This window comes from Cetorhinus maximus, chromosome 3 (assembly GCF_964194155.1).
Source record: "Cetorhinus maximus chromosome 3, sCetMax3.hap1.1, whole genome shotgun sequence".
Lineage (NCBI taxonomy): Eukaryota > Metazoa > Chordata > Chondrichthyes > Lamniformes > Cetorhinidae > Cetorhinus > Cetorhinus maximus.
Genome location: NC_135881.1, coordinates 80,647,808 through 80,657,054, shown reverse-complemented (window position 1 = coordinate 80,657,054; position 9,247 = coordinate 80,647,808). Strand labels below are relative to the sequence as shown.

Here is a 9,247-nt window from a genome sequence, read left to right as displayed (position 1 = left end):
GACCAGGGAGTGTGAGGCTGGACCATCAGTTTGGTCTGAAGGCCGCACAGAGCACAGGGAACAGTCCCTGGACTGAGGCACTTGCCTTTATCTTCTGCAGAATGGGTTCACATCTGAGTGACAAGAACACTGCTCATCAGAACAAGGAGCCATAGGCAGTGAGACATTCTTGGGAGTTTATTGACAATAGTAACAGTATGTACAAGTGATTAACACTTATGCTCAGGCTGTGCAACTGTTAAAATCAAGTGTAGTATTTGTCCTTAACAGTTTAATATCTAATATGTCCCCTAACTGGGGGCCAAATATTAATTCTCCTTGATTGGTCTCAGCTGTAGCTTGTTGCTGCAGCGGCTCTGGCTGCTGCTGTTTTGCTGCTGCTCTTGGATTTCCAGTGTGGCTGTTCCTGACTGCTGTGGGATTTCCAGAGGCTGATTCTGACTGCTGTGGGATTTCCAGTGGCTGATTCTGACTGCTGTGGGATTTCCAGTGGCTGATTCTGACTGCTGTTGGATTTCCAATGGCTGATTCTGACTGCTGTGGGATTTCCAGTGGCTGATTCTGACTGCTGTGGGATTTCCAGTGGCTGATTCTGACTGCTGCTGGATTTCCAATGGCTGATTCTGACTGCTGTGGGATTTCTAGTGGCTGATTCTGACTGCTGTGGGATTTCCAGTGGCTGATTCTGACTGCTGTGGGATTTCCAGTGGCTAATTCTGACGGCTGTGGGATTTCCAGTGGCTAATTCTGACTGCTGTGGGATTTCCAGTGGCTGTTCCTGACTGCTGGATTCTTGTGGCTGTATTCCTGCTACTGTTCCTTCAGGTCTGAGGCCTGAAGAATTGGAGGGGAGAGAGAGAGAGGAGGTGCTGCAAGACCAGGAGGCCAGAAAGCAAGGACTTTTTCATTACATCTGCGGTGGGTGTCTGGACTTTTGTTTGGTGGGGGCTGTGAAGACCGTGTTGCTTTGTAGGGGCAGGAAGAAGACTACTGAAGGGACTCTGGGAGGGTGTGCGTATGTCCGTTTAACATCTTCCATCACCACCCCCCACCTTCTTACCCCGTCCATGTCCAAGTCCAGGTAGTAGGTGCTGTCTGGCGAACAGGGACAGACCTGACTTCCATGTGCCAGGCTGTACTGGCTGCCGGGCAAAGACATTGCCCTCCCCCAACAGGAAGAACATCAAGGCCCCCACCCACACTCCAATCCACCATTTGACACCCACCTACACTATACCCTTTCCCTCCTGTGCCTCCCTGTCCTTTACCCCTCTACCTCCTCTCCTCTCTGTTTCTCTCATCCCAGAGGGAGAGGTTATACCATCTTTTTCCCCTTCTTCCCGGAGTGGGTATTGTCACCTATAGTTCTCAGGGAGGGTGTGGCGCAACCCCTAAGGCTGCGACACAGTTGCCTGTGGCCGGGCCTTCCTGGGTAAATATGTAGGCAGTGCTGACACCGGTGGCGGGCCCCTAAGAAGATCTATGCTCCTCCCGTGACCCCGTTACCTTTCCGCCTCCTTACTAAGGGCCTGGGGGTGAGAGCTACACCCACCCCGAAATGACAATCGAAGCCTGCATTAAGGCGATGACTGTGGTTGTCGGCCCCTCGGCCATCGTCCCGGCCTCGAAAATGTACGGCAAAGCCATAATTTTCCTGCGGTCCAAGCGGGCAGTGCACTTGGCCCTAGAAAAGGGGCTCACTGTGGGTGGGACCTTTCTGGTGGCGGACCCCCTTGAGGCCTCCGCCCAGAGGATCATAATTTCTAATGTCCCGCCCTTTGCCCCAATGAGCTCCTCCTCCCCCACCTCCATCAACTGGGGGAGGTTAGGTCAGGGGTTGTGCCGATCCCGATCAGTCTCAGGGATGCAACCATCCATCATGTGCACTCCGCTGGCACCGCCGCTCCTCCCCCCACCACCTCTCCATCTTCCTCCCAGCAAGGGGAGGTGCCATCTTGGCTGCCAGTGAGGCGGGGGGAGAGCCCCCGCACCATAAAAAGATGCAGAGGAAGACCCGCCACCTGGGGGCAGCCCCCCAGACTCCCCAGACCCCCCAAGACCACCATGAACCAAAAACCCCGATAACACCGGCTCGGGGGGAAAGAAATCATCCGCCTCCGGTGATGTGGCCATGTGAGCTCCCGGGCCCGTGTGCGTCTCAGCACCTTGTAGGGGTCCCGGGGTCATCCCCGCGCGGGTTCCCGGGTCCGGTGGTGGTGGGGCGCGCAACCCCGAGCCGGTTGTCATATTTAAAAGGGTGGACCTGCCCAAACCCCAGAGGGTGGAGCATCCGGGAGGATGGACGAGGCAGCGGGGGCCTTCCAGATGGAGGTGTCCCCAACCAACCCCCAGCCTTCCCCAGGAGTGACGTCACCCTTCGGAGGGAGGGGGCATTCCGACTCGTGAGGTTGGATGTGTCCCCACCCCTGGTGAAAAGGTGGTGGCGTCTCTGCTCCGTAAGTCCTCACTTTGCCCTCTGGGGGGAGCCAAAACCCTTGTTCCCTTGCTGTGGTTCCCTGAGCAGGGCCCCTTGGGGGTCAGTGAGAGTACTGCCCTTGTGGTAGTGCTCCACTCCAACCCACCTTGTACCCTCGAGATGTCATCTGGCCCGCCAGGGGACTGCAGCGCTCCCTTCATGGCCCCAACAACTGAGTCATTGAGTGGTGGTGGCGAGGAGGGCCTCCCCACTCCGTCTCAGCCTCAGTGCTACTGTTCTGTACCTGGAACTTACTCCAGATTCACCTGGTGATCCGGTGCTTGAGGCAGAGCCGGTCTCTGAGCTGCTGCCGCCCTCTGACCCAGAAACCGAAAAAGAGACCAGAGAGGACCCCTCAGGTCTTGATCCTGGGGGTGGAATCGAGGCCAGGGTAGAGCCAGCTGGCAGCTCTGAATCAGCCCCCGCACTCAATGCCGGCGGGGGGGGGTTTGGAAGCCGGAGCCGACAACCAAGAGGAGGGTGGGGTGTCGATTGCGAGCACCACCGACGACCTTGAGTCGTTGGAGCCAGGTGAGGCGATGGAGGCTTCAGTGCCCACTGTCAACTCCCCCCTCATCCCCATTGGGGAACTCTGGGATTTTCTGGCGAGTAATCGCAGTCACCGAGACAGGGTCCAGTTGGCCATGGACTGGTGGCATTCGTATCCGCTGGTGTTCTGGACCACCCGCAAGGCCCTAAAGACCCCACGAGTTGGACAGGAACACCCGGCGGAGGGTCCATACATTTCTCGCTCGGCTTCTGAAGGAGAGGAAGACTTAAAAAAAAAGTCCTCTCCTTGCACTTATACTGGGTGAGGGTAGCACATATCTGACAATGAATATTACCGTAGCCAGCCTCAACATCCACAGCAGCAGGGATGCACAGCGCAGATTCCAGAACTTCTCGGTCCTCAGGGACTGGAAGTATGCGGTGTGCTTCCTGCAGGAAACCCATACCGTTCCGGGAGACAAAGCTGTGGCTCCTGGAGTGGCGAGGGGAGGTCTACATGAGTCACCTAGCCTCCAATTCTGGCAGGGTGGCTATCCTGTTGGCCCCACATTTTCAGCCAGAGATCTTGAGCATCAAGGAGCCAGTGCCAGGCCAGTTGTTGCACCTTACAGTGCGCCTGAGGGGCACGGCGCTTCACTTTGTGAACGTGTACGTTCCCCTGAGCGCACAGCAGCAGCAAGCGAGATTCTTTGAGGAAATGTCCACTCATCTGGGCTCCATCGACGGGAGCGAGTGCATCGTCCTTGGGGGGGATTTCAACTGCACCCTCGAGGCCCGGGACCGTCAAGGTACCCAGCACCACACGCTAGGTGTGAGTAAGTCACGGGACCTGGTCAGGTCCTTCGACTTGGTGGATGCCTGGTGACATCTCCATCCTCATGTCACCTGGAGTCAGCGCATCCAGATTCGACCACCTTTACATTTCCAAGGCGTTCGTGTCCCGTGCTCCATCGGCTTCCATGCAGCAGGTACCATGCATGGACCACCGTCTGGTGTGGGTGGAACTCGTTCCATTCTGCGCTTGGACGGGGTCTGCGTACTGGCAATTTAACAACCTGCTGCTGGAGGATGAGCGATTCCTGGACTCGCTCCGTCATTTCTGGGCCGGCTGGAGAAGGGAGTGAGGAGGCTTCCCCTCCTTGAGGCTATGGTGGGACGCGGGCAAGACTCACGTCCGCATCTTCTGTCAGGAGTACGCGAGGGGGTCGACAAAGAGGCGGAAATCCAGGGTCGAGGAGTTGGAGAAGGAGGTTCTCGACCTGGAGGCACGTCTCTGTCAGCCCGACGTGGACCCGGCCCTGCGGCTGGTGTAGGAAGAGAAGAAGGGCGCACTGCGGGACCTGCAACTCATCGGGTCTCGCGGCGCATACGTGAGGTCGCAGATCCAGTTCCTCTGGGACATGGACCATGGCTCCCTCTTCTTCCACTCGCTGGAAAAAAGGCACAGGGTCCGTCAGCAGCTCCTTACACTGCTGGCCGACGGTGGATCCCTTGTCTCGGATCCGGAGGGTATCAGGCTCATTGCCAAATCCTACTACACTTCTGGTTCTCTGCGAATCTGTCCAGCGAGGATGCTCGCAGAGTTTTGTGGGAGACCTGCCGCAGATCAGCCCGGAGGGCGTCAGAAAGCTTGACTCCCCTATAAGTCTGGGGGAGCTGACCAGCGCCCTCAACAGTCTCTCCAGGGGCAAGATCCCGGGGCTGGACAGTCTGACCATTGAGTTCTTCAGGGCGTTTTGGGACGTCCTGGGGAGCAACTACGTGGGGGTCCTGGGGGAGAGAATCGCTACCAGGGAGATGCCCCTCTTGTGGTGCAGGGCTGTGATTTCCCTGCTGCCGAAAATGGAGGATCTCTGCCACCTTAAGAACTGGCGCCCGGTCTCCCTCCTCAGCACGGATTACAAGATCTTTGCCAGGGCAATGTCTTCTCACCTTGGCACCGTGCTGGACCACACGATCCACCCTGACCAGTCCTACATGATCCTGGGCCGCACCATCTTTGATAATATACATCTGGTCCGGGACATTATCCACTTTTCCCAGAGGGCTGGTCTGTCAAGTGTCTTCCTGTCCCTTGACCAGGAGAAGGTGTTCAACAGGGCGGATCATGAATATTTACTCGGAACTCTGCGAGCATTCGGGTTCAGGGCTCATTTTGTCGCCCAGATCCGACTTCTGTACGCTGCCACAGAGTGTCTAGTGAAGGTTAATGGGTCCCTGATGGCGCCCCTTCGCTTTGGGAGAGGAGTGCGTCAAGGCTGCCCCCCGATCTGGCCAATTGTATTCTCTCTGCATGGAGCCTTTCCTGCGCCTCTTGTGGAGGAGGTTGTCAGGATTGGTTCTGCATGGGCCGGGCATCGGGGTGGTCCTCTCAGCTTATGCCAATGATGTGCTCCTCATGTTCACCAACCCGGCTGACCTGCGAAGGATGCGCGACTGCCAGGAGGTCTATTCTACAAGGATCAACTGGGGCAAATATTCTGGACTCCTGGTTGGTCAGTGGCAAATGGATCCCCTACCTGAAGAGCTCAGGCCTTTCACCTGGAGCAGGACCAGCCTCCTCTACCTGGGGGTTCATTTCTGCCGTGCTGAGGAATCCTGGCCGGCGAACTGGCAGGAGCTGGCGGCCAAAGTCACCACTCGCCTGCGGCGCTGGACAGGACTGCTCCGAGTGCAGTCTTACTGGGGTCGAGTTCTGGTCATAAATCAGCTGATTGTCGCCATGTTGTGGTACCGACTGGTCACTTTGACCCCTCCTCCGGACTTTGTCACAAAAATCCAGAGAATGCTTGTCAACTTCTGCTGAGACAAAACGCTGCAATGGGTCACTGCTGAGGTTCTGAATCTCCTGGTTAGGGAAGGTAGTCAGGCGCTGGTGTGCCTACACACCCAGGAGGCGACTTTCCGCCTTCAGGCCCTGTAGCGATACCTTTACGTCGAGCCCCCTCCGAGATGGATGAATTATGACGTGCAGCTCCTGTTTGTAGACCTGAGGGGCCTCATGGCTCCGTGCAGGCGTTGCCCGTATTTTACCAGAACCTGATCAAAGTCTGGAACATGGTCGCCTCTCGACGCAGCTCTCTGTCATCAGGAGTAGCAGCTATCATCAGAGAGCCTCTGCTCAGGAATCCGCCCCTCTGTCCTTTTCATTGGCTGGCAGAGAGGAGGGCTGTGGCTGCCGGGGTGACCAGGGTCGGGGATATGCTGGGTGGCGGAGGTGTGGGCTGGAAGCTTCATCAGGAATTGGCGCATCGTGTGTCCTTGGACGTTCAGCTCACAGCCAATGCCATTCATGACCTTGGGAAGGTCGTTCTCGGCCCTGACATCACACTGGGCTTCAAGGTGACACAGGTGTGTGGTGGTCTTCTGTCTGAGCGTACCCCTGTTTGGACGGAATTCCACATTGACCCCAAGCCCCGAACCCTCCCTCGGGAGTCGGTTCTACGCAACCTGAGCCGCCTCGCGGAAATGCCCTCCATGTCCTTTAGCGCGGTGCGGAGGGGTTTCCTGTACGGGCTGCTGCTGCACACCTTTCACTTCCTTGCCCTTGCCCACCGTCCGGAAACGTCCTGGCGTGCCTTGTTATTGTCCGTCGGTGGAAGTTTTCATCGGGGACCTCGGGTGGAGGGTGTTGGACGCAGCAGTCCCATACAACCATAGGTTATGTTGGTTCATGGACTCTCAAGATACTTGCATCTTTTGCGGCCTTGTGGAGTCCATGGACCATGTATATATAGGGCGTGGTAGGCTGCACTGCCTTTTCAGTTATTTAAAAAACCTTTTTATTGTTGTTTTGTTTGCACTTCAGCCCCACGCTCCTGATCTATGGGCACCCGGTGCGAAGGGGGGCTAGGAGGGAGGAGGACCTCCTCTTGAACCTGCACCTGCGCCTGGCCAAGTTGGCAGTTAACAGGTCCGGGGAGAGGGCGATCGAGGGGGTCATCAGACCTGACTGTCTGTCTGCCCCTTTTCCGCGGCTATGTTCACGGTCAGATGTCCCTGGAAAGGTGTCTGCCGGCACTGCCAAGGCCTTCCATGCTCAGTGGGCATCGCGGAGACTGGGGTGTTTTATTGACACTCTTAATCGCATTTTGGTTTGATGTTTATATGTTTCCTTTAAATTTTGTCTTTGTTTTTGCAGTTTCCCTAATTTATGGGGCTGCTTTTACTTTGTCCCTCATCTTGTTAATTTAGTTTATTTGGTTGGACCCAAAAAAAAGGGTTAATTCTCCTTAAATTTCCTAACCCTGCTGCTACGTCTTGGTGCTCCCTGGAGATCCACAGCAGAGGTGAAGGCAGCTGACTGCAATGCCCTGCCTGTGATGACCTCAGAGGGCGTCCACTGAAGGGCCGAGGCTTGGAGGCCCCAGGCCTGCTTTCGGGGTCCTGCTGTGTGGCAGTGGCACCCTCCTTGGCATGTGGCGCTGGAACTGCTGGGGTCACAAGAAGAGGGGAGCCTCAGCCTGTCTCCTTGAGGAGCAGGAATAGCTGGAGTGAGATCGAGCTGCCCAGCACCCCTCTTGTGTAGACACTGTTGGAGGCCAACAATGGCATCAACGTTGCAGTTGAGCCCACACAGCAGTGCAGGAGGGACATCCTGGACCAAGGTCTCCATGGCGGTTGCCATCTTACCAGTGTGACCTTGGTGCATTGGCATGCTGGCACTATCACCTCAGAGTGAAGGTGGACAGACTCCTTCATCGGGCCTTGCAATCTGAGGAGTGCAGCGGACATCCTTCCAGAGCTTACCTTTGCAGCTTCAGCAACTTAGGTAGAAACAAGTCCAGAGGCTCATCATCTGACTTGGACTCAGAAAAGTTCTGGCCTCCAGCAGTCCTCTGAGTGCCAGAAACCTGGGACTTCACTGCCTCCACCTGCTGTAGATTAGAGGGTGCAATGTTCTCACCAGATTGTGATCCCGGGGCTATTCTAAAACTAGGTCCCACCGAGGTGTGTGCCTCTGCGCTGGTGGAGGGTGTGGGTGAGCGCAGTGATGGGGCTTCAGGGAGGATGCCTCCAGATTCCTTTTCAGAGGTTTCTTCGGGGTTTGATTGGAGGCCCTGGGTCATGGACTCCGTCGGCTGTTTGGCAGGTGTGCCTGCGGAAGCAAGGAGAGATAATTAGTGCATGGCAGTGGCCTGTGAAACTGGACACATCACTCACAGCATGGTTGTCTGATGGATGTTGCACTGCTGGATCCTCACTTGGTAGAGCAGCGCCGGCCTCACCATCAGCACAGGATTGGCCCAGACCTTTGCCGGCCAGCTGGATAGCTCTGTTTTCAAAGTCTGTGAGGTCCTTGATTTCGGGCATTCCGCCACCCATCTGCGACCTCTCTCTCTTGTTGTGTGCCAGCTTGTCCTGCATGAACGGAGATAGAGAAAGTTTAAGCAGGATGCCTGTCAGGCCAGATGATTAGTATAAAAACAAAAAGCTAAAAGCTACTGCGGATGCTGGAAATCCAAAACAAAAACAGAATTACCTGGAAAAACTCAGCAGGTCTGGCAGCATCGGCAGAGAAGAAATCAGGTAACGTTTCGAGCCGAAGGGCCATGAAGGCTCGAAATGTTAACTGATTTCTTCTCCGCCGATGCTGCCAAACCTGCTGAGTTTTTCCAGGTAATTCTGTTTTTGTTTCAGATGATTAGTATGCCTGGACTGTGTGGGTGGTGAGTGGTCCCATGGACGGGATGAGGACAATGACGGTGAGTGTGAGAGAGTGAATGGTGATGTCCCTTGAACTGGCAGTGAGTGAGGGCCCTGTGGATGTGTGATGGGTTTGTGAGTGTGAGTTGAAAGTGATGAGAAGAGTGACTTACCCTGGCAGAGCGGAGGAGATCATTCATCCTCTTGCCTTGATCCTTCTTGGCTGTCCTCTTTTGAAGGACGTTGGCGCTGACCACTGCTGCCACTGCCTCCCAAGCCAGGTTAGTGCTGTGCTGCCCATACTCTGGCCAGAGCGGGGGTCCAGGACATCCCAACGGGGCTCCACAGCATCCACGAGGTGCTCGAGGGACTCGTCGCTGAACCCGGGGGCTGCAGTCTTCTTCAGTTTCAGGGCCATGTCTTCCATGCTGCAGTGGTGGTCTGGAAGCACTGAGACATGTGCTTGTGGCTGGGTTTTAAAGATGGCGCCCGGTGTGATGAAGCAGCGAGGTGATGGCAGGTGGGAAAATGAGAGCCTGCCCACCTTGGAAATGGCGTGTTTCCTGGGAGTGCATAAATAAAGTGGCGGGTTTAGGATGATACGGCGTGAAAACC

General features: G+C 56.0%; 1 non-coding gene across 1 annotated transcript; it reads left to right on the top strand.

Annotated features, from left to right (window-relative positions):
- The first annotated feature begins 211 nt into the window (after window positions 1-211).
- On the top strand, window positions 212-396 carry LOC144679242 (U2 spliceosomal RNA). The gene has a single exon (XR_013576277.1). It is a non-coding gene; the product is annotated as a U2 spliceosomal RNA (small nuclear RNA).
- Window positions 397-9,247: the final 8,851 nt, after the last annotated feature.